The sequence below is a fragment of the Ambystoma mexicanum genome, unplaced genomic scaffold, assembly GCF_040938575.1.
Source record: "Ambystoma mexicanum isolate Mex_15411 unplaced genomic scaffold, UKY_AmexF1_1 Mex_scaf46, whole genome shotgun sequence".
Lineage (NCBI taxonomy): Eukaryota > Metazoa > Chordata > Amphibia > Caudata > Ambystomatidae > Ambystoma > Ambystoma mexicanum.
In genome coordinates this window covers 776653-800031 of record NW_027182462.1, presented here as the reverse complement: position 1 = coordinate 800031, position 23379 = coordinate 776653, and the positions used below count along the sequence as shown (strand labels likewise).

The 23379-nt window shown below is 43.6% G+C and overlaps 22 non-coding genes across 22 annotated transcripts; 17 read left to right on the top strand and 5 right to left on the bottom strand.

The window, feature by feature from the left end:
* Positions 1 to 1762: 1762 nt before the first annotated feature.
* TRNAT-CGU (transfer RNA threonine (anticodon CGU)) lies at positions 1763 to 1834 on the top strand. The gene has a single exon. It is a non-coding gene; the product is annotated as a tRNA-Thr (tRNA).
* A 1468-nt stretch (positions 1835 to 3302) lies between these two features.
* On the bottom strand, positions 3303 to 3397 carry TRNAI-UAU (transfer RNA isoleucine (anticodon UAU)). The gene is made up of 2 exons: positions 3360 to 3397; positions 3303 to 3338 (listed from the first exon to the last, which is right to left on the bottom strand). It is a non-coding gene; the product is annotated as a tRNA-Ile (tRNA).
* A 1022-nt stretch (positions 3398 to 4419) lies between these two features.
* TRNAT-UGU (transfer RNA threonine (anticodon UGU)) lies at positions 4420 to 4491 on the top strand. Its single transcript has one exon. It is a non-coding gene; the product is annotated as a tRNA-Thr (tRNA).
* Positions 4492 to 5178: 687 nt separating this feature from the next.
* On the top strand, positions 5179 to 5260 carry TRNAS-GCU (transfer RNA serine (anticodon GCU)). Its single transcript has one exon. It is a non-coding gene; the product is annotated as a tRNA-Ser (tRNA).
* A 546-nt stretch (positions 5261 to 5806) lies between these two features.
* TRNAT-CGU (transfer RNA threonine (anticodon CGU)) lies at positions 5807 to 5878 on the top strand. The gene has a single exon. It is a non-coding gene; the product is annotated as a tRNA-Thr (tRNA).
* Positions 5879 to 7366: 1488 nt separating this feature from the next.
* On the bottom strand, positions 7367 to 7461 carry TRNAI-UAU (transfer RNA isoleucine (anticodon UAU)). Its single transcript has 2 exons — positions 7424 to 7461; positions 7367 to 7402 (listed from the first exon to the last, which is right to left on the bottom strand). It is a non-coding gene; the product is annotated as a tRNA-Ile (tRNA).
* Positions 7462 to 8483: 1022 nt separating this feature from the next.
* Positions 8484 to 8555, top strand: TRNAT-UGU (transfer RNA threonine (anticodon UGU)). The gene has a single exon. It is a non-coding gene; the product is annotated as a tRNA-Thr (tRNA).
* Positions 8556 to 9242: 687 nt separating this feature from the next.
* Positions 9243 to 9324, top strand: TRNAS-GCU (transfer RNA serine (anticodon GCU)). The gene has a single exon. It is a non-coding gene; the product is annotated as a tRNA-Ser (tRNA).
* A 546-nt stretch (positions 9325 to 9870) lies between these two features.
* On the top strand, positions 9871 to 9942 carry TRNAT-CGU (transfer RNA threonine (anticodon CGU)). The gene has a single exon. It is a non-coding gene; the product is annotated as a tRNA-Thr (tRNA).
* Positions 9943 to 11432: 1490 nt separating this feature from the next.
* TRNAI-UAU (transfer RNA isoleucine (anticodon UAU)) lies at positions 11433 to 11527 on the bottom strand. Its single transcript has 2 exons — positions 11490 to 11527; positions 11433 to 11468 (listed from the first exon to the last, which is right to left on the bottom strand). It is a non-coding gene; the product is annotated as a tRNA-Ile (tRNA).
* A 1022-nt stretch (positions 11528 to 12549) lies between these two features.
* TRNAT-UGU (transfer RNA threonine (anticodon UGU)) lies at positions 12550 to 12621 on the top strand. The gene has a single exon. It is a non-coding gene; the product is annotated as a tRNA-Thr (tRNA).
* Positions 12622 to 13308: 687 nt separating this feature from the next.
* Positions 13309 to 13390, top strand: TRNAS-GCU (transfer RNA serine (anticodon GCU)). The gene has a single exon. It is a non-coding gene; the product is annotated as a tRNA-Ser (tRNA).
* Positions 13391 to 13936: 546 nt separating this feature from the next.
* On the top strand, positions 13937 to 14008 carry TRNAT-CGU (transfer RNA threonine (anticodon CGU)). The gene has a single exon. It is a non-coding gene; the product is annotated as a tRNA-Thr (tRNA).
* A 1488-nt stretch (positions 14009 to 15496) lies between these two features.
* On the bottom strand, positions 15497 to 15591 carry TRNAI-UAU (transfer RNA isoleucine (anticodon UAU)). Its single transcript has 2 exons — positions 15554 to 15591; positions 15497 to 15532 (listed from the first exon to the last, which is right to left on the bottom strand). It is a non-coding gene; the product is annotated as a tRNA-Ile (tRNA).
* A 480-nt stretch (positions 15592 to 16071) lies between these two features.
* Positions 16072 to 16148, top strand: TRNAS-GCU (transfer RNA serine (anticodon GCU)). Its single transcript has one exon. It is a non-coding gene; the product is annotated as a tRNA-Ser (tRNA).
* A 465-nt stretch (positions 16149 to 16613) lies between these two features.
* Positions 16614 to 16685, top strand: TRNAT-UGU (transfer RNA threonine (anticodon UGU)). The gene has a single exon. It is a non-coding gene; the product is annotated as a tRNA-Thr (tRNA).
* A 687-nt stretch (positions 16686 to 17372) lies between these two features.
* Positions 17373 to 17454, top strand: TRNAS-GCU (transfer RNA serine (anticodon GCU)). The gene has a single exon. It is a non-coding gene; the product is annotated as a tRNA-Ser (tRNA).
* A 546-nt stretch (positions 17455 to 18000) lies between these two features.
* On the top strand, positions 18001 to 18072 carry TRNAT-CGU (transfer RNA threonine (anticodon CGU)). The gene has a single exon. It is a non-coding gene; the product is annotated as a tRNA-Thr (tRNA).
* Positions 18073 to 19560: 1488 nt separating this feature from the next.
* On the bottom strand, positions 19561 to 19655 carry TRNAI-UAU (transfer RNA isoleucine (anticodon UAU)). Its single transcript has 2 exons — positions 19618 to 19655; positions 19561 to 19596 (listed from the first exon to the last, which is right to left on the bottom strand). It is a non-coding gene; the product is annotated as a tRNA-Ile (tRNA).
* A 1022-nt stretch (positions 19656 to 20677) lies between these two features.
* Positions 20678 to 20749, top strand: TRNAT-UGU (transfer RNA threonine (anticodon UGU)). Its single transcript has one exon. It is a non-coding gene; the product is annotated as a tRNA-Thr (tRNA).
* Positions 20750 to 21437: 688 nt separating this feature from the next.
* Positions 21438 to 21519, top strand: TRNAS-GCU (transfer RNA serine (anticodon GCU)). The gene has a single exon. It is a non-coding gene; the product is annotated as a tRNA-Ser (tRNA).
* Positions 21520 to 22065: 546 nt separating this feature from the next.
* Positions 22066 to 22137, top strand: TRNAT-CGU (transfer RNA threonine (anticodon CGU)). Its single transcript has one exon. It is a non-coding gene; the product is annotated as a tRNA-Thr (tRNA).
* Positions 22138 to 23379: the final 1242 nt, after the last annotated feature.

Here is a 23379-nt window from a genome sequence, read left to right as displayed (position 1 = left end):
TATTATAGGAGCCAAAATCAGCGCAGTTAGTAAACTCCCAAGCTTACATCCCAAATTCTTTTTTCTTTTAGTTGTCTGCCTTTTACATGTTCATTTTGCCATCATTCTGACCTGCTATCTAAACTCATGAACCTGTTCAGCATCCTACTCAATACATACATACCCGTAAAAGTACATACTCAAACGCATACCGACAATGTATCACCAACATAAGCACACACGCTTTCGCAAATCAGATGTATGATGACGTACTGAACACATGCAGAGAGTTGCACCATCTACAGAGAACCTTTTATGACGGGATGCATCCTCATAATTGAAGTCTTCCACAGAAGGAGTGAAATAGAGTTCGAGAGGAAGGCCTAATGTTTTCAGGCAAAGACTGACAAAAACCTTGCAATGTCGCATGTAGCTGCTTTGGTGAAAAGACTGTTCAAGTTCACAATGCAACGGAGGGGTGTTCCCCATCTCCATACAATCATCTCTTTGATAATGTAAACGTGCCAGGCGTGTTGAAAGACAAAGACAGACACAACCGCACATACCAGTTGAAGAAAGACAGCCAGCAAACACATTTGTATAGAGGTAAGCAAGCCTCAATTAGAGATGTGAGTCCCTCCGTTTCTGCGGGAGTCCACAAGTTTAATAAAAAATGAACACATATCTTTCATGTGAGGCTTGAACTCACAACCTCGGCATTGCTCACTGCATGTACTGCTGTATAAGTACCGCGCGCTAACCGATTGCGCCACTGGAGCTGCTGTGTTTTGGTTTTCGACATGAAACTACACCCACAAACACACACACAAGTGTACAAAAGCACCCACAAGCTCTGGCATTGTCTTTTTAGCTGACACCAAATTATGGGTGCCTTGTAGTGCCCATATTGTGCCACTGGAGCTTACCTTTTAGCCTGATATACACTTTGCCACTGATGTTCAGCCAATGGTGCAGTCAAATGTCCCTTCTACATTTTTGTCATGCTGCAGGCAGTGCCACTGGAGCCAGCATGATGCTCTTCCTCATATTCAACACGTGTCAATTGAAACACCTCCCAATGTCATCTTGGCGATGCCTATAAACACCCCAGGACTTTGATGAATTTTTCTCAACAGCAAGTGAGGCAGTTTTCCTGCAAACGGCTGGATGTACCTCAACAAGGAACGCATTGTGGTTCTATTTTGAAGATGTTTGGGTTCGAATCCCACCTTCGTCGTATTTTTTCTTTATAGTCTGCATTTAAACATAGACCAAAGTCTTTCAACCTCCCTGTGAAAGACAGGAATGAGTACAGATATGGAAATAGAGATGTAAAAATAAGTTCATTGGTGCAGGCGGAGAATGAAATTAGTCAAAGACTTTCCTCGTAGGTTTCCATTCTTTACTATTATAGGAGCCAAAATCAGCGCAGTTAGTAAACTCCCAAGCTTACATCCCAAATTCTTTTTTCTTTTAGTTGTCTGCCTTTTACATGTTCCTTTTGCCATCATTCTGACCTGCTATCTAAACTCATGAACCTGTTCAGCATCCTACTCAATACATACATACCCATAAAAGTACATACTCAAACGCATACCGACAATGTATCACCAACATAAGCACACACGCTTTCGCAAATCAGATGTATGATGACGTACTGAACACATGCAGAGATATACAGCCATTTTTACACAACCAGAAATTCATATACCTGGAGATCTACCTAGGTAAAAAACATGGTTTCTTTGCACTTTCTGTTGTTGGCTGTGAGCAAGCAGCAGGTGGCCTTGTAGCTCAGTGGCAGAGCACTGGTCTCGTAAACCAGGGGTCATGAGTTCAAACCTCATCAGGGCCTCGGGCGGATTATTTTCAAAAAGCACGGGGAAGAGAAGCCAGAGTTGCACCATCTACAGAGAACCTTTTATGACGGGATGCATCCTCATAATTGAAGTCTTCCACAGAAGGAGTGAAATAGAGTTCGAGAGGAAGGCCTAATGTTTTCAGGCAAAGACTGACAAAAACCTTGCAATGTCGCATGTAGCTGCTTTGGTGAAAAGACTGTTCAAGTTCACAATGCAACGGAGGGGTGTTCCCCATCTCCATACAATCATCTCTTTGATAATGTAAACGTGCCAGGCGTGTTGAAAGACAAAGACAGACACAACCGCACATACCAGTTGAAGAAAGACAGCCAGCAAACACATTTGTATAGAGGTAAGCAAGCCTCAATTAGAGATGTGAGTCCCTCCGTTTCTGCGGGAGTCCACAAGTTTAATAAAAAATGAACACATATCTTTCATGTTCTAATGATTACCAATCTTTCTGATTAGCTCTGCATAGCTCCAATGGCTATGTGCCCGTGTGTGTAGGGGAAGGGGTCGGTAGATGTGTTCACGCAGAGCAAGTTGCATACATCGCCAACAGCCATTCTCTCCTGCTCCTGTGCATCCAGTTCGGAAGCGAACCCACCCAATTGTTCTATATGTCTGCTACCCTGACCGCATTCACACATCATTGGCTATTAGTATGCAGCTTGTGGGCGCTGTCAATGGGATATAAGCACCATTCCCCATGTCTGCAATAGCTAGACCAGATTCTGAGGTATAATGAGCAGGGGTCCAGGCACTTCGCCTGACAAACGCCGGGCTTAGCCCTGCCGGGCCTAGCCCTGAGGGGCCTAACTGGGCATGGCCCTGTGTAAGGTAGGGTGAGCAGGGGACCACTTGCAACTAACCTTCGGCACCAATCAGGCATGGAGAGGTCTGTGCAAATGCCCAGCCCTTTAGCAATCTCGATCTGCAAAACCTTCAACTCCTAATTCTCATGGCTCCCAGAAGCCCTAGCCCATATGCAAATGAGGCGAGTTCCTATCAGCATCCTTGTTCTGCTTGATTTTATCAAAGTGACTGCCTGATTAGTGGAAGGGTATTTATTCTCAGAGGTTTGCTTCAAAGGCGATAATGCAGTAAATAGACAACATTATTCTTTGTAAGTTGATATTGTCTCCTGGATCCTACTCCAGTAACCCTTTTTCTACCTTTACAAATGTCTTCCGTAAGTGGTGCTCAGCAGAAAATGGAGTATAATAACAGTTGACATTTTTTATTTTCTGTTCTATTTTCAAAAACCCTCCGTAGCTGTATTTAAAGCGCAAACACCCCATAAATAACTTGCAATGAGTATTCCATGTCTAAAAGGCAGAGGAGCTGTCATACAACATTAACTGACAATCAAGGAAACCTTGAGGTGAACCAAAAAATGTCCAGAACATTTATTGGTTCAATAATTCAGTTTTGAGGTGAATTAGTAAAAAGTTCCAAAGTTGCTCCAGGTGAGGCTTGAACTCACAACCTCGGCATTGCTCACTGCATGTACTGCTGTATAAGTACCGCGCGCTAACCGATTGCGCCACTGGAGCTGCTGTGTTTTGGTTTTCGACATGAAACTACACCCACAAACACACACACAAGTGTACAAAAGCACCCACAAGCTCTGGCATTGTCTTTTTAGCTGACACCAAATTATGGGTGCCTTGTAGTGCCCATATTGTGCCACTGGAGCTTACCTTTTAGCCTGATATACACTTTGCCACTGATGTTCAGCCAATGGTGCAGTCAAATGTCCCTTCTACATTTTTGTCATGCTGCAGGCAGTGCCACTGGAGCCAGCATGATGCTCTTCCTCATATTCAACACGTGTCAATTGAAACACCTCCCAATGTCATCTTGGCGATGCCTATAAACACCCCAGGACTTTGATGAATTTTTCTCAACAGCAAGTGAGGCAGTTTTCCTGCAAACGGCTGGATGTACCTCAACAAGGAACGCATTGTGGTTCTATTTTGAAGATGTTTGTGTTATTACCTGTAAAGACTTGAATGCCTAACATAATCCCTGTAGACGAGGTGGCCGAGTGGTTAAGGCGATGGACTGCTAATCTACTGTACACGCGTGGTTTCGAATTCCACCTTTGTCGATTTTAACTTTTGAAATCTTTTTTAAACATCTGCATTGCTCTAAGCACCATTGCCATTGGCTTTCAAAGAACATACAGACAAAAGTGAAAATATGCATGTTAGTTGATTAAAAAGGACACAAACAAGGTTGTCGTGTTACTGGCAGGAATGCAATCTGCTGTGCTTGACTACCCTTTGAGCCAGAATCCGGATAGAAATTTAAAAAAGCAAAGGTAATATCCATATTGTCTCTCTGCTGCCATGTACATGTTTTTTTCAACTTTCACGCATCGCATCTCCTCATTAGTCACCCTAAAATTGCACGGAATACGCACAAATTAGCTGCTCCTCAAAAAATCGGCCAGAAAAAAACAGGTCAAATCACAATCATATACATACATTCTCACACACCCTTCAAATATGTCTACCCAGTAAACATCATGTTGTGTGCTCGTTGTGTTGCTGTTATGCGTCGTAACCTGAGGGGCTCTGTAGCTCAGTGGCAGAGCACTGGTCTTGTAAACCAGGGGTCGTGAGTTCGATCCTCATCAGGGCCTCCAAATGGTAATTTTCTTGAACATTGTTGAATAGGAACTGATATTGCACATTGTACCTGTGCAACCTTTTACCAATGGATTCGGGCCTATAACAAAGCCACAAGCGCAAGGTGTCTGAATAGTCTGTGGGGAAGGTCGGCTTTCTGGACCTAATTTCTTCAAGAAAAAGACCTTGATAATCTTGTGATGACAGATGCAGATGATCACGGTGAAGCCCTTACTCTATTGAACAGTACAGCGGTTCTGGGTTGCACGCCTTTCTCTATTTTCAGGGACGTTGATGTGGCAAAATTTAATTGGAAAAGGGTTATTGCCATCACTCACTATTTAAATTCAATGACATCACAGGAAGCAGCAGCATCTGAACTTTGATCTTGGCTGGAAACGTTGAATGATGCCAAACACTGGGAAACTGGAGCTTGCGTTATGCTGGTTTTACTACTAATGGTGTGCCATACGGAAGCTCAAGCACCTTCCTCTGGATTAGTGTTGTGAACCCTCCAGGAGCTCTTGTTATATTTTTCTGAACTTCAACTTGATGTGTTTATCTATCAATGGCCGGGTAAGGAAGAACGAGTCAACGATCTTGTTTCTACTATGACAAACATGATCTATTTTTCACTGACTTTGCACCACCATTGTTTTATCTCTTCTTTAAGCATGGGACTCGAGCACCGTTCCCAAACAGACGAGGTGGCCGAGTGGTTAAGGCGATGGACTGCTAATCCATTGTGCTCTGCACGCGTGGGTTCGAATCCCACCTTCGTCGTATTTTTTCTTTATAGTCTGCATTTAAACATAGACCAAAGTCTTTCAACCTCCCTGTGAAAGACAGGAATGAGTACAGATATGGAAATAGAGATGTAAAAATAAGTTCATTGGTGCAGGCGGAGAATGAAATTAGTCAAAGACTTTCCTCGTAGGTTTCCATTCTTTACTATTATAGGAGCCAAAATCAGCGCAGTTAGTAAACTCCCAAGCTTACATCCCAAATTCTTTTTTCTTTTAGTTGTCTGCCTTTTACATGTTCCTTTTGCCATCATTCTGACCTGCTATCTAAACTCATGAACCTGTTCAGCATCCTACTCAATACATACATACCCGTAAAAGTACATACTCAAACGCATACCGACAATGTATCACCAACATAAGCACACACGCTTTCGCAAATCAGATGTATGATGACGTACTGAACACATGCAGAGACATACAGCCATTTTTACACAACCAGAAATTCATATACCTGGAGATCTACCTAGGTAAAACCCATGGTTTCTTTGCACTTTCTGTTGTTGGCTGTGAGCAAGCAGCAGGTGGCCTTGTAGCTCAGTGGCAGAGCACTGGTCTCGTAAACCAGGGGTCATGAGTTCAAACCTCATCAGGGCCTCGGGTGGATTATTTTCAAAAAGCACGGGGAAGAGAAGCCAGAGTTGCACCATCTACAGAGAACCTTTTATGACGGGATGCATCCTCATAATTGAAGTCTTCCACAGAAGGAGTGAAATAGAGTTCGAGAGGAAGGCCTAATGTTTTCAGGCAAAGACTGACAAAAACCTTGCAATGTCGCATGTAGCTGCTTTGGTGAAAAGACTGTTCAAGTTCACAATGCAACGGAGGGGTGTTCCCCATCTCCATACAATCATCTCTTTGATAATGTAAACGTGCCAGGCGTGTTGAAAGACAAAGACAGACACAACCGCACATACCAGTTGAAGAAAGACAGCCAGCAAACACATTTGTATAGAGGTAAGCAAGCCTCAATTAGAGATGTGAGTCCCTCCGTTTCTGCGGGAGTCCACAAGTTTAATAAAAAATGAACACATATCTTTCATGTTCTAATGATTACCAATCTTTCTGATTAGCTCTGCATAGCTCCAATGGCTATGTGTGTGTGTGTGTGTGTATGTGCCCGTGTGTGTAGGGGAAGGGGTCGGTAGATGTGTTCACGCAGAGCAAGTTGCATACATCGCCAACAGCCATTCTCTCCTGCTCCTGTGCATCCAGTTCGGAAGCGAACCCACCCAATTGTTCTATATGTCTGCTACCCTGACCGCATTCACACATCATTGGCTATTAGTATGCAGCTTGTGGGCGCTGTCAATGGGATATAAGCACCATTCCCCATGTCTGCAATAGCTAGACCAGATTCTGAGGTATGATGAGCAGGGGTCCAGGCACTTCGCCTGACGAACGCCGGGCTTAGCCCTGCCGGGCCTAGCCCTGAGGGGCCTAACTGGGCATGGCCCTGTGTAAGGTAGGGTGAGCAGGGGACCACTTGCAACTAACCTTCGGCACCAATCAGGCATGGAGAGGTCTGTGCAAATGCCCAGCCCTTTAGCAATCTCGATCTGCAAAACCTTCAACTCCTAATTCTCATGGCTCCCAGAAGCCCTAGCCCATATGCAAATGAGGCGAGTTCCTATCAGCATCCTTGTTCTGCTTGATTTTATCAAAGTGACTGCCTGATTAGTGAAAGGGTATTTATTCTCAGAGGTTTGCTTCAAAGGCGATAATGCAGTAAATAGACAACATTATTCTTTGTAAGTTGATATTGTCTCCTGGATCCTACTCCAGTAACCCTTTTTCTACCTTTACAAATGTCTTCCGTAAGTGGTGCTCAGCAGAAAATGGAGTATAATAACAGTTGACATTTTTTATTTTCTGTTCTATTTTCAAAAACCCTCCGTAGCTGTATTTAAAGCGCAAACACCCCATAAATAACTTGCAATGAGTATTCCATGTCTAAAAGGCAGAGGAGCTGTCATACAACATTAACTGACAATCAAGGAAACCTTGAGGTGAACCAAAAAATGTCCAGAACATTTATTGGTTCAATAATTCAGTTTTGAGGTGAATTAGTAAAAAGTTCCAAAGTTGCTCCAGGTGAGGCTTGAACTCACAACCTCGGCATTGCTCACTGCATGTACTGCTGTATAAGTACCGCGCGCTAACCGATTGCGCCACTGGAGCTGCTGTGTTTTGGTTTTCGACATGAAACTACACCCACAAACACACACACAAGTGTACAAAAGCACCCACAAGCTCTGGCATTGTCTTTTTAGCTGACACCAAATTATGGGTGCCTTGTAGTGCCCATATTGTGCCACTGGAGCTTACCTTTTAGCCTGATATACACTTTGCCACTGATGTTCAGCCAATGGTGCAGTCAAATGTCCCTTCTACATTTTTGTCATGCTGCAGGCAGTGCCACTGGAGCCAGCATGATGCTCTTCCTCATATTCAACACGTGTCAATTGAAACACCTCCCAATGTCATCTTGGCGATGCCTATAAACACCCCAGGACTTTGATGAATTTTTCTCAACAGCAAGTGAGGCAGTTTTCCTGCAAACGGCTGGATGTACCTCAACAAGCAGCGCATTGTGGTTCTATTTTGAAGATGTTTGTGTTATTACCTGTAAAGACTTGAATGCCTAACATAATCCCTGTAGACGAGGTGGCCGAGTGGTTAAGGCGATGGACTGCTAATCTGCTGTACACGCGTGGTTTCGAATCCCACCTTTGTCGATTTTAACTTTTGAAATCTTTTTTAAACATCTGCATTGCTCTAAGCACCATTGCCATTGGCTTTCAAAGAACATACAGACAAAAGTGAAAATATGCATGTTAGTTGATTAAGAAGGACACAAACAAGGTTGTCGTGTTACTGGCAGGAATGCAATCTGCTGTGCTTGACTACCCTTTGAGCCAGAATCCGGATAGAAATTTAAAAAAGCAAAGGTAATATCCATATTGTCTCTCTGCTGCCATGTACATGTTTTTTTCAACTTTCACGCATCACATCTCCTCATTAGTCACCCTAAAATTGCACGGAATACGCACAAATTAGCTGCTCCTCAAAAAATCGGCCAGAAAAAAACAGGTCAAATCACAATCATATACATACATTCTCACACACCCTTCAAATATGTCTACCCAGTAAACATCATGTTGTGTGCTCGTTGTGTTGCTGTTATGCGTTGTAACCTGAGGGGCTCTGTAGCTCAGTGGCAGAGCACTGGTCTTGTAAACCAGGAGTCGTGAGTTCGATCCTCATCAGGGCCTCCAAATGGTAATTTTCTTGAACATTGTTGAATAGGAACTGATATTGCACATTGTACCTGTGCAACCTTTTACCAATGGATTCGGGCCTATAACAAAGCCACAAGCGCAAGGTGTCTGAATAGTCTGTGGGGAAGGTCGGCTTTCTGGACCTAATTTCTTCAAGAAAAAGACCTTGATAATTTTGTGATGACAGATGCAGATGATCACGGTGAAGCCCTTACTCTATTGAACAGTACAGCGGTTCTGGGTTGCACGCCTTTCTCTATTTTCAGGGACGTTGATGTGGCAAAATTTAATTGGAAAAGGGTTATTGCCATCACTCACTATTTAAATTCAATGACATCACAGGAAGCAGCAGCATCTGAACTTTGATCTTGGCTGGAAACGTTGAATGATGCCAAACACTGGGAAACTGGAGCTTGCGTTATGCTGGTTTTACTACTAATGGTGTGCCATACGGAAGCTCAAGCACCTTCCTCTGGATTAGTGTTGTGAACCCTCCAGGAGCTCTTGTTATATTTTTCTGAACTTCAACTTGATGTGTTTATCTATCAATGGCCGGGTAAGGAAGAACGAGTCAACGATCTTGTTTCTACTATGACAAACATGATCTATTTTTCACTGACTTTGCACCACCATTGTTTTATCTCTTCTTTAAGCATGGGACTCGAGCACCGTTCCCAAACAGACGAGGTGGCCGAGTGGTTAAGGCGATGGACTGCTAATCCATTGTGCTCTGCACGCGTGGGTTCGAATCCCACCTTCGTCGTATTTTTTCTTTATAGTCTGCATTTAAACATAGACCAAAGTCTTTCAACCTCCCTGTGAAAGACAGGAATGAGTACAGATATGGAAATAGAGATGTAAAAATAAGTTCATTGGTGCAGGCGGAGAATGAAATTAGTCAAAGACTTTCCTCGTAGGTTTCCATTCTTTACTATTATAGGAGCCAAAATCAGCGCAGTTAGTAAACTCCCAAGCTTACATCCCAAATTCTTTTTTCTTTTAGTTGTCTGCCTTTTACATGTTCCTTTTGCCATCATTCTGACCTGCTATCTAAACTCATGAACCTGTTCAGCATCCTACTCAATACATACATACCCGTAAAAGTACATACTCAAACGCATACCGACAATGTATCACCAACATAAGCACACACGCTTTCGCAAATCAGATGTATGATGACGTACTGAACACATGCAGAGATATACAGCCATTTTTACACAACCAGAAATTCATATACCTGGAGATCTACCTAGGTAAAACCCATGGTTTCTTTGCACTTTCTGTTGTTGGCTGTGAGCAAGCAGCAGGTGGCCTTGTAGCTCAGTGGCAGAGCACTGGTCTCGTAAACCAGGGGTCATGAGTTCAAACCTCATCAGGGCCTCGGGCGGATTATTTTCAAAAAGCACGGGGAAGAGAAGCCAGAGTTGCACCATCTACAGAGAACCTTTTATGACGGGATGCATCCTCATAATTGAAGTCTTCCACAGAAGGAGTGAAATAGAGTTCGAGAGGAAGGCCTAATGTTTTCAGGCAAAGACTGACAAAAACCTTGCAATGTCGCATGTAGCTGCTTTGGTGAAAAGACTGTTCAAGTTCACAATGCAACGGAGGGGTGTTCCCCATCTCCATACAATCATCTCTTTGATAATGTAAACGTGCCAGGCGTGTTGAAAGACAAAGACAGACACAACCGCACATACCAGTTGAAGAAAGACAGCCAGCAAACACATTTGTATAGAGGTAAGCAAGCCTCAATTAGAGATGTGAGTCCCTCCGTTTCTGCGGGAGTCCACAAGTTTAATAAAAAATGAACACATATCTTTCATGTTCTAATGATTACCAATCTTTCTGATTAGCTCTGCATAGCTCCAATGGCTATGTGTGTGTGTGTGTGTGTGTATGTGCCCGTGTGTGTAGGGGAAGGGGTCGGTAGATGTGTTCACGCAGAGCAAGTTGCATACATCGCCAACAGCCATTCTCTCCTGCTCCTGTGCATCCAGTTCGGAAGCGAACCCACCCAATTGTTCTATATGTCTGCTACCCTGACCGCATTCACACATAATTGGCTATTAGTATGCAGCTTGTGGGCGCTGTCAATGGGATATAAGCACCATTCCCCATGTCTGCAATAGCTAGACCAGATTCTGAGGTATGATGAGCAGGGGTCCAGGCACTTCGCCTGACGAACGCCGGGCTTAGCCCTGCCGGGCCTAGCCCTGAGGGGCCTAACTGGGCATGGCCCTGTGTAAGGTAGGGTGAGCAGGGGACCACTTGCAACTAACCTTCGGCACCAATCAGGCATGGAGAGGTCTGTGCAAATGCCCAGCCCTTTAGCAATCTCGATCTGCAAAACCTTCAACTCCTAATTCTCATGGCTCCCAGAAGCCCTAGCCCATATGCAAATGAGGCGAGTTCCTATCAGCATCCTTGTTCTGCTTGATTTTATCAAAGTGACTGCCTGATTAGTGAAAGGGTATTTATTCTCAGAGGTTTGCTTCAAAGGCGATAATGCAGTAAATAGACAACATTATTCTTTGTAAGTTGATATTGTCTCCTGGATCCTACTCCAGTAACCCTTTTTCTACCTTTACAAATGTCTTCCGTAAGTGGTGCTCAGCAGAAAATGGAGTATAATAACAGTTGACATTTTTTATTTTCTGTTCTATTTTCAAAAACCCTCCGTAGCTGTATTTAAAGCGCAAACACCCCATAAATAACTTGCAATGAGTATTCCATGTCTAAAAGGCAGAGGAGCTGTCATACAACATTAACTGACAATCAAGGAAACCTTGAGGTGAACCAAAAAATGTCCAGAACATTTATTGGTTCAATAATTCAGTTTTGAGGTGAATTAGTAAAAAGTTCCAAAGTTGCTCCAGGTGAGGCTTGAACTCACAACCTCGGCATTGCTCACTGCATGTACTGCTGTATAAGTACCGCGCGCTAACCGATTGCGCCACTGGAGCTGCTGTGTTTTGGTTTTCGACATGAAACTACACCCACAAACACACACACAAGTGTACAAAAGCACCCACAAGCTCTGGCATTGTCTTTTTAGCTGACACCAAATTATGGGTGCCTTGTAGTGCCCATATTGTGCCACTGGAGCTTACCTTTTAGCCTGATATACACTTTGCCACTGATGTTCAGCCAATGGTGCAGTCAAATGTCCCTTCTACATTTTTGTCATGCTGCAGGCAGTGCCACTGGAGCCAGCATGATGCTCTTCCTCATATTCAACACGTGTCAATTGAAACACCTCCCAATGTCATCTTGGCGATGCCTATAAACACCCCAGGACTTTGATGAATTTTTCTCAACAGCAAGTGAGGCAGTTTTCCTGCAAACGGCTGGATGTACCTCAACAAGCAGCGCATTGTGGTTCTATTTTGAAGATGTTTGTGTTATTACCTGTAAAGACTTGAATGCCTAACATAATCCCTGTAGACGAGGTGGCCGAGTGGTTAAGGCGATGGACTGCTAATCTGCTGTACACGCGTGGTTTCGAATCCCACCTTTGTCGATTTTAACTTTTGAAATCTTTTTTAAACATCTGCATTGCTCTAAGCACCATTGCCATTGGCTTTCAAAGAACATACAGACAAAAGTGAAAATATGCATGTTAGTTGATTAAGAAGGACACAAACAAGGTTGTCGTGTTACTGGCAGGAATGCAATCTGCTGTGCTTGACTACCCTTTGAGCCAGAATCCGGATAGAAATTTAAAAAAGCAAAGGTAATATCCATATTGTCTCTCTGCTGCCATGTACATGTTTTTTTCAACTTTCACGCATCACATCTCCTCATTAGTCACCCTAAAATTGCACGGAATACGCACAAATTAGCTGCTCCTCAAAAAATCGGCCAGAAAAAAACAGGTCAAATCACAATCATATACATACATTCTCACACACCCTTCAAATATGTCTACCCAGTAAACATCATGTTGTGTGCTCGTTGTGTTGCTGTTATGCGTCGTAACCTGAGGGGCTCTGTAGCTCAGTGGCAGAGCACTGGTCTTGTAAACCAGGAGTCGTGAGTTCGATCCTCATCAGGGCCTCCAAATGGTAATTTTCTTGAACATTGTTGAATAGGAACTGATATTGCACATTGTACCTGTGCAACCTTTTACCAATGGATTCGGGCCTATAACAAAGCCACAAGCGCAAGGTGTCTGAATAGTCTGTGGGGAAGGTCGGCTTTCTGGACCTAATTTCTTCAAGAAAAAGACCTTGATAATTTTGTGATGACAGATGCAGATGATCACGGTGAAGCCCTTACTCTATTGAACAGTACAGCGGTTCTGGGTTGCACGCCTTTCTCTATTTTCAGGGACGTTGATGTGGCAAAATTTAATTGGAAAAGGGTTATTGCCATCACTCACTATTTAAATTCAATGACATCACAGGAAGCAGCAGCATCTGAACTTTGATCTTGGCTGGAAACGTTGAATGATGCCAAACACTGGGAAACTGGAGCTTGCGTTATGCTGGTTTTACTACTAATGGTGTGCCATATGGAAGCTCAAGCACCTTCCTCTGGATTAGTGTTGTGAACCCTCCAGGAGCTCTTGTTATATTTTTCTGAACTTCAACTTGATGTGTTTATCTATCAATGGCCGGGTAAGGAAGAACGAGTCAACGATCTTGTTTCTATTATGACAAACATGATCTATTTTTCACTGACTTTGCACCACCATTGTTTTATCTCTTCTTTAAGCATGGGATTCGAGCACCGTTCCCAAACAGACGAGGTGGCCGAGTGGTTAAGGCGATGGACTGCTAATCCATTGTGCTCTGCACGCGTGGGTTCGAATCCCACCTTCGTCGTATTTTTTCTTTATAGTCTGCATTTAAACATAGACCAAAGTCTTTCAACCTCCCTGTGAAAGACAGGAATGAGTACAGATATGGAAATAGAGATGTAAAAATAAGTTCATTGGTGCAGGCGGAGAATGAAATTAGTCAAAGACTTTCCTCGTAGGTTTCCATTCTTTACTATTATAGGAGCCAAAATCAGCGCAGTTAGTAAACTCCCAAGCTTACATCCCAAATTCTTTTTTCTTTTAGTTGTCTGCCTTTTACATGTTCCTTTTGCCATCATTCTGACCTGCTATCTAAACTCATGAACTTGTTCAGCATCCTACTCAATACATACATACCCGTAAAAGTACATACTCAAACGCATACCGACAATGTATCACCAACATAAGCACACACGCTTTCGCAAATCAGATGTATGATGACGTACTGAACACATGCAGAGATATACAGCCATTTTTACACAACCAGAAATTCATATACCTGGAGATCTACCTAGGTAAAACCCATGGTTTCTTTGCACTTTCTGTTGTTGGCTGTGAGCAAGCAGCAGGTGGCCTTGTAGCTCAGTGGCAGAGCACTGGTCTCGTAAACCAGGGGTCATGAGTTCAAACCTCATCAGGGCCTCGGGCGGATTATTTTCAAAAAGCACGGGGAAGAGAAGCCAGAGTTGCACCATCTACAGAGAACCTTTTATGACGGGATGCATCCTCATAATTGAAGTCTTCCACAGAAGGAGTGAAATAGAGTTCGAGAGGAAGGCCTAATGTTTTCAGGCAAAGACTGACAAAAACCTTGCAATGTCGCATGTAGCTGCTTTGGTGAAAAGACTGTTCAAGTTCACAATGCAACGGAGGGGTGTTCCCCATCTCCATACAATCATCTCTTTGATAATGTAAACGTGCCAGGCGTGTTGAAAGACAAAGACAGACACAACCGCACATACCAGTTGAAGAAAGACAGCCAGCAAACACATTTGTATAGAGGTAAGCAAGCCTCAATTAGAGATGTGAGTCCCTCCGTTTCTGCGGGAGTCCACAAGTTTAATAAAAAATGAACACATATCTTTCATGTTCTAATGATTACCAATCTTTCTGATTAGCTCTGCATAGCTCCAATGGCTATGTGTGTGTGTGTGTGTGTATGTGCCCGTGTGTGTAGGGGAAGGGGTCGGTAGATGTGTTCACGCAGAGCAAGTTGCATACATCGCCAACAGCCATTCTCTCCTGCTCCTGTGCATCCAGTTCGGAAGCGAACCCACCCAATTGTTCTATATGTCTGCTACCCTGACCGCATTCACACATCATTGGCTATTAGTATGCAGCTTGTGGGCGCTGTCAATGGGATATAAGCACCATTCCCCATGTCTGCAATAGCTAGACCAGATTCTGAGGTATGATGAGCAGGGGTCCAGGCACTTCGCCTGACAAACGCCGGGCTTAGCCCTGCCGGGCCTAGCCCTGAGGGGCCTAACTGGGCATGGCCCTGTGTAAGGTAGGGTGAGCAGGGGACCACTTGCAACTAACCTTCGGCACCAATCAGGCATGGAGAGGTCTGTGCAAATGCCCAGCCCTTTAGCAATCTCGATCTGCAAAACCTTCAACTCCTAATTCTCATGGCTCCCAGAAGCCCTAGCCCATATGCAAATGAGGCGAGTTCCTATCAGCATCCTTGTTCTGCTTGATTTTATCAAAGTGACTGCCTGATTAGTGAAAGGGTATTTATTCTCAGAGGTTTGCTTCAAAGGCGATAATGCAGTAAATAGACAACATTATTCTTTGTAAGTTGATATTGTCTCCTGGATCCTACTCCAGTAACCCTTTTTCTACCTTTACAAATGTCTTCCGTAAGTGGTGCTCAGCAGAAAATGGAGTATAATAACAGTTGACATTTTTTATTTTCTGTTCTATTTTCAAAAACCCTCCGTAGCTGTATTTAAAGCGCAAACACCCCATAAATAACTTGCAATGAGTATTCCATGTCTAAAAGGCAGAGGAGCTGTCATACAACATTAACTGACAATCAAGGAAACCTTGAGGTGAACCAAAAAATGTCCAGAACATTTATTGGTTCAATAATTCAGTTTTGAGGTGAATTAGTAAAAAGTTCCAAAGTTGCTCCAGGTGAGGCTTGAACTCACAACCTCGGCATTGCTCACTGCATGTACTGCTGTATAAGTACCGCGCGCTAACCGATTGCGCCACTGGAGCTGCTGTGTTTTGGTTTTCAACATGAAACTACACCCACAAACACACACACAAGTGTACAAAAGCACCCACAAGCTCTGGCATTGTCTTTTTAGCTGACACCAAATTATGGGTGCCTTGTAGTGCCCATATTGTGCCACTGGAGCTTACCTTTTAGCCTGATATACACTTTGCCACTGATGTTCAGCCAATGGTGCAGTCAAATGTCCCTTCTACATTTTTGTCATGCTGCAGGCAGTGCCACTGGAGCCAGCATGATGCTCTTCCTCATATTCAACACGTGTCAATTGAAACACCTCCCAATGTCATCTTGGCGATGCCTATAAACACCCCAGGACTTTGATGAATTTTTCTCAACAGCAAGTGAGGCAGTTTTCCTGCAAACGGCTGGATGTACCTCAACAAGGAACGCATTGTGGTTCTATTTTGAAGATGTTTGTGTTATTACCTGTAAAGACTTGAATGCCTAACATAATCCCTGTAGACGAGGTGGCCGAGTGGTTAAGGCGATGGACTGCTAATCTACTGTACACGCGTGGTTTCGAATCCCACCTTTGTCGATTTTAACTTTTGAAATCTTTTTTAAACATCTGCATTGCTCTAAGCACCATTGCCATTGGCTTTCAAAGAACATACAGACAAAAGTGAAAATATGCATGTTAGTTGATTAAGAAGGACACAAACAAGGTTGTCGTGTTACTGGCAGGAATGCAATCTGCTGTGCTTGACTACCCTTTGAGCCAGAATCCGGATAGAAATTTAAAAAAGCAAAGGTAATATCCATATTGTCTCTCTGCTGCCATGTACATGTTTTTTTCAACTTTCACGCATCACATCTCCTCATTAGTCACCCTAAAATTGCACGGAATACGCACAAATTAGCTGCTCCTCAAAAAATCGGCCAGAAAAAAACAGGTCAAATCACAATCATATACATACATTCTCACACACCCTTCAAATATGTCTACCCAGTAAACATCATGTTGTGTGCTCGTTGTGTTGCTGTTATGCGTCGTAACCTGAGGGGCTCTGTAGCTCAGTGGCAGAGCACTGGTCTTGTAAACCAGGGGTCGTGAGTTCGATCCTCATCAGGGCCTCCAAATGGTAATTTTCTTGAACATTGTTGAATAGGAACTGATATTGCACATTGTACCTGTGCAACCTTTTACCAATGGATTCGGGCCTATAACAAAGCCACAAGCGCAAGGTGTCTGAATAGTCTGTGGGGAAGGTCGGCTTTCTGGACCTAATTTCTTCAAGAAAAAGACCTTGATAATCTTGTGATGACAGATGCAGATTATCACGGTGAAGCCCTTACTCTATTGAACAGTACAGCGGTTCTGGGTTGCACGCCTTTCTCTATTTTCAGGGACGTTGATGTGGCAAAATTTAATTGGAAAAGGGTTATTGCCATCACTCACTATTTAAATTCAATGACATCACAGGAAGCAGCAGCATCTGAACTTTGATCTTGGCTGGAAACGTTGAATGATGCCAAACACTGGGAAACTGGAGCTTGCGTTATGCTGGTTTTACTACTAATGGTGTGCCATACGGAAGCTCAAGCACCTTCCTCTGGATTAGTGTTGTGAACCCTCCAGGAGCTCTTGTTATATTTTTCTGAACTTCAACTTGATGTGTTTATCTATCAATGGCCGGGTAAGGAAGAACGAGTCAACGATCTTGTTTCTACTATGACAAACATGATCTATTTTTCACTGACTTTGCACCACCATTGTTTTATCTCTTCTTTAAGCATGGGACTCGAGCACCGTTCCCAAACAGACGAGGTGGCCGAGTGGTTAAGGCGATGGACTGCTAATCCATTGTGCTCTGCACGCGTGGGTTCGAATCCCACCTTCGTCGTATTTTTTCTTTATAGTCTGCATTTAAACATAGACCAAAGTCTTTCAACCTCCCTGTGAAAGACAGGAATGAGTACAGATATGGAAATAGAGATGTAAAAATAAGTTCATTGGTGCAGGCGGAGAATGAAATTAGTCAAAGACTTTCCTCGTAGGTTTCCATTCTTTACTATTATAGGAGCCAAAATCAGCGCAGTTAGTAAACTCCCAAGCTTACATCCCAAATTCTTTTTTCTTTTAGTTGTCTGCCTTTTACATGTTCCTTTTGCCATCATTCTGACCTGCTATCTAAACTCATGAACCTGTTCAGCATCCTACTCAATACATACATACCCGTAAAAGTACATACTCAAACGCATACCGACAATGTATCACCAACATAAGCACACACGCTTTCGCAAATCAGATGTATGATGACGTACTGAACACATGCAGAGATATACAGCCATTTTTACACAACCAGAAATTCATATACCTGGAGATCTACCTAGGTAAAACCCATGGTTTCTTTGCACTTTCTGTTGTTGGCTGTGAGCAAGCAGCAGGTGGCCTTGTAGCTCAGTGGCAGAGCACTGGTCTCGTAAACCAGGGGTCATGAGTTCAAACCTCATCAGGGCCTCGGGCGGATTATTTTCAAAAAGCACGGGGAAGAGAAGCCAGAGTTGCACCATCTACAGAGAACCTTTTATGACGGGATGCATCCTCATAATTGAAGTCTTCCACAGAAGGAGTGAAATAGAGTTCGAGAGGAAGGCCTAATGTTTTCAGGCAAAGGCTGACAAAAACCTTGCAATGTCGCATGTAGCTGCTTTGGTGAAAAGACTGTTCAAGTTCACAATGCAACGGAGGGGTGTTCCCCATCTCCATACAATCATCTCTTTGATAATGTAAACGTGCCAGGCGTGTTGAAAGACAAAGACAGACACAACCGCACATACCAGTTGAAGAAAGACAGCCAGCAAACACATTTGTATAGAGGTAAGCAAGCCTCAATTAGAGATGTGAGTCCCTCCGTTTCTGCGGGAGTCCACAAGTTTAATAAAAAATGAACACATATCTTTCATGTTCTAATGATTACCAATCTTTCTGATTAGCTCTGCATAGCTCCAATGGCTATGTGTGTGTGTGTGTGTGTATGTGCCCGTGTGTGTAGGGGAAGGGGTCGGTAGATGTGTTCACGCAGAGCAAGTTGCATACATCGCCAACAGCCATTCTCTCCTGCTCCTGTGCATCCAGTTCGGAAGCGAACCCACCCAATTGTTCTATATGTCTGCTACCCTGACCGCATTCACACATCATTGGCTATTAGTATGCAGCTTGTGGGCGCTGTCAATGGGATATAAGCACCATTCCCCATGTCTGCAATAGCTAGACCAGATTCTGAGGTATGATGAGCAGGGGTCCAGGCACTTCGCCTGACAAACGCCGGGCTTAGCCCTGCCGGGCCTAGCCCTGAGGGGCCTAACTGGGCATGGCCCTGTGTAAGGTAGGGTGAGCAGGGGACCACTTGCAACTAACCTTCGGCACCAATCAGGCATGGAGAGGTCTGTGCAAATGCCCAGCCCTTTAGCAATCTCGATCTGCAAAACCTTCAACTCCTAATTCTCATGGCTCCCAGAAGCCCTAGCCCATATGCAAATGAGGCGAGTTCCTATCAGCATCCTTGTTCTGCTTGATTTTATCAAAGTGACTGCCTGATTAGTGAAAGGGTATTTATTCTCAGAGGTTTGCTTCAAAGGCGATAATGCAGTAAATAGACAACATTATTCTTTGTAAGTTGATATTGTCTCCTGGATCCTACTCCAGTAACCCTTTTTCTACCTTTACAAATGTCTTCCGTAAGTGGTGCTCAGCAGAAAATGGAGTATAATAACAGTTGACATTTTTTATTTTCTGTTCTATTTTCAAAAACCCTCCGTAGCTGTATTTAAAGCGCAAACACCCCATAAATAACTTGCAATGAGTATTCCATGTCTAAAAGGCAGAGGAGCTGTCATACAACATTAACTGACAATCAAGGAAACCTTGAGGTGAACCAAAAAATGTCCAGAACATTTATTGGTTCAATAATTCAGTTTTGAGGTGAATTAGTAAAAAGTTCCAAAGTTGCTCCAGGTGAGGCTTGAACTCACAACCTCGGCATTGCTCACTGCATGTACTGCTGTATAAGTACCGCGCGCTAACCGATTGCGCCACTGGAGCTGCTGTGTTTTGGTTTTCAACATGAAACTACACCCACAAACACACACACAAGTGTACAAAAGCACCCACAAGCTCTGGCATTGTCTTTTTAGCTGACACCAAATTATGGGTGCCTTGTAGTGCCCATATTGTGCCACTGGAGCTTACCTTTTAGCCTGATATACACTTTGCCACTGATGTTCAGCCAATGGTGCAGTCAAATGTCCCTTCTACATTTTTGTCATGCTGCAGGCAGTGCCACTGGAGCCAGCATGATGCTCTTCCTCATATTCAACACGTGTCAATTGAAACACCTCCCAATGTCATCTTGGCGATGCCTATAAACACCCCAGGACTTTGATGAATTTTTCTCAACAGCAAGTGAGGCAGTTTTCCTGCAAACGGCTGGATGTACCTCAACAAGGAACGCATTGTGGTTCTATTTTGAAGATGTTTGTGTTATTACCTGTAAAGACTTGAATGCCTAACATAATCCCTGTAGACGAGGTGGCCGAGTGGTTAAGGCGATGGACTGCTAATCTACTGTACACGTGTGGTTTCGAATCCCACCTTTGTCGATTTTAACTTTTGAAATCTTTTTTAAACATCTGCATTGCTCTAAGCACCATTGCCATTGGCTTTCAAAGAACATACAGACAAAAGTGAAAATATGCATGTTAGTTGATTAAGAAGGACACAAACAAGGTTGTCGTGTTACTGGCAGGAATGCAATCTGCTGTGCTTGACTACCCTTTGAGCCAGAATCCGGATAGAAATTTAAAAAAGCAAAGGTAATATCCATATTGTCTCTCTGCTGCCATGTACATGTTTTTTTCAACTTTCACGCATCACATCTCCTCATTAGTCACCCTAAAATTGCACGGAATACGCACAAATTAGCTGCTCCTCAAAAAATCGGCCAGAAAAAAACAGGTCAAATCACAATCATATACATACATTCTCACACACCCTTCAAATATGTCTACCCAGTAAACATCATGTTGTGTGCTCGTTGTGTTGCTGTTATGCGTCGTAACCTGAGGGGCTCTGTAGCTCAGTGGCAGAGCACTGGTCTTGTAAACCAGGGGTCCTGAGTTCGATCCTCATTAGGGCCTCCAAATGGTAATTTTCTTGAACATTGTTGAACAGGAACTGATATTGCACATTGTACCTGTGCAACCTTTTACCAATGGATTCGGGCCTATAACAAAGCCACAAGCGCAAGGTGTCTGAATAGTCTGTGGGGAAGGTCGGCTTTCTGGACCTAATTTCTTCAAGAAAAAGACCTTGATAATCTTGTGATGACAGATGCAGATGATCACGGTGAAGCCCTTACTCTATTGAACAGTACAGCGGTTCTGGGTTGCACGCCTTTCTCTATTTTCAGGGACGTTGATGTGGCAAAATTTAATTGGAAAAGGGTTATTGCCATCACTCACTATTTAAATTCAATGACATCACAGGAAGCAGCAGCATCTGAACTTTGATCTTGGCTGGAAACGTTGAATGATGCCAAACACTGGGAAACTGGAGCTTGCGTTATGCTGGTTTTACTACTAATGGTGTGCCATACGGAAGCTCAAGCACCTTCCTCTGGATTAGTGTTGTGAACCCTCCAGGAGCTCTTGTTATATTTTTCTGAACTTCAACTTGATGTGTTTATCTATCAATGGCCGGGTAAGGAAGAACGAGTCAACGATCTTGTTTCTACTATGACAAACATGATCTATTTTTTCACTGACTTTGCACCACCATTGTTTTATCTCTTCTTTAAGCATGGGACTCGAGCACCGTTCCCAAACAGACGAGGTGGCCGAGTGGTTAAGGCAATGGACTGCTAATCCATTGTGCTCTGCACGCGTGGGTTCGAATCCCACCTTCGTCGTATTTTTTCTTTATAGTCTGCATTTAAACATAGACCAAAGTCTTTCAACCTCCCTGTGAAAGACAGGAATGAGTACAGATATGGAAATAGAGATGTAAAAATAAGTTCATTGGTGCAGGCGGAGAATGAAATTAGTCAAAGACTTTCCTCGTAGGTTTCCATTCTTTACTATTATAGGAGCCAAAATCAGCGCAGTTAGTAAACTCCCAAGCTTACATCCCAAATTCTTTTTTCTTTTAGTTGTCTGCCTTTTACATGTTCCTTTTGCCATCATTCTGACCTGCTATCTAAACTCATGAACCTGTTCAGCATCCTACTCAATACATACATACCCGTAAAAGTACATACTCAAACGCATACCGACAATGTATCACCAACATAAGCACACACGCTTTCGCAAATCAGATGTATGATGACGTACTGAACACATGCAGAGATATACAGCCATTTTTACACAACCAGAAATTCATATACCTGGAGATCTACCTAGGTAAAACCCATGGTTTCTTTGCACTTTCTGTTGTTGGCTGTGAGCAAGCAGCAGGTGGCCTTGTAGCTCAGTGGCAGAGCACTGGTCTCGTAAACCAGGGGTCATGAGTTCAAACCTCATCAGGTCCTCGGGCGGATTATTTTCAAAAAGCACGGGGAAGAGAAGCCAGAGTTGCACCATCTACAGAGAACCTTTTATGACGGGATGCATCCTCATAATTGAAGTCTTCCACAGAAGGAGTGAAATAGAGTTCGAGAGGAAGGCCTAATGTTTTCAGGCAAAGACTGACAAAAACCTTGCAATGTCGCATGTAGCTGCTTTGGTGAAAAGACTGTTCAAGTTCACAATGCAACGGAGGGGTGTTCCCCATCTCCATACAATCATCTCTTTGATAATGTAAACGTGCCAGGCGTGTTGAAAGACAAAGACAGACACAACCGCACATACCAGTTGAAGAAAGACAGCCAGCAAACACATTTGTATAGAGGTAAGCAAGCCTCAATTAGAGATGTGAGTCCCTCCGTTTCTGCGGGAGTCCACAAGTTTAATAAAAAATGAACACATATCTTTCATGTTCTAATGATTACCAATCTTTCTGATTAGCTCTGCATAGCTCCAATGGCTATGTGTGTGTGTGTGTGTGTATGTGCCCGTGTGTGTAGGGGAAGGGGTCGGTAGATGTGTTCACGCAGAGCAAGTTGCATACATCGCCAACAGCCATTCTCTCCTGCTCCTGTGCATCCAGTTCGGAAGCGAACCCACCCAATTGTTCTATATGTCTGCTACCCTGACCGCATTCACACATCATTGGCTATTAGTATGCAGCTTGTGGGCGCTGTCAATGGGATATAAGCACCATTCCCCATGTCTGCAATAGCTAGACCAGATTCTGAGGTATGATGAGCAGGGGTCCAGGCACTTCGCCTGACGAACGCCGGGCTTAGCCCTGCCGGGCCTAGCCCTGAGGGGCCTAACTGGGCATGGCCCTGTGTAAGGTAGGGTGAGCAGGGGACCACTTGCAACTAACCTTCGGCACCAATCAGGCATGGAGAGGTCTGTGCAAATGCCCAGCCCTTTAGCAATCTCGATCTGCAAAACCTTCAACTCCTAATTCTCATGGCTCCCAGAAGCCCGAGCCCATATGCAAATGAGGCGAGTTCCTATCAGCATCCTTGTTCTGCTTGATTTTATCAAAGTGACTGCCTGATTAGTGAAAGGGTATTTATTCTCAGAGGTTTGCTTCAAAGGCGATAATGCAGTAAATAGACAACATTATTCTTTGTAAGTTGATATTGTCTCCTGGATCCTACTCCAGTAACCCTTTTTCTACCTTTACAAATGTCTTCCGTAAGTGGTGCTCAGCAGAAAAT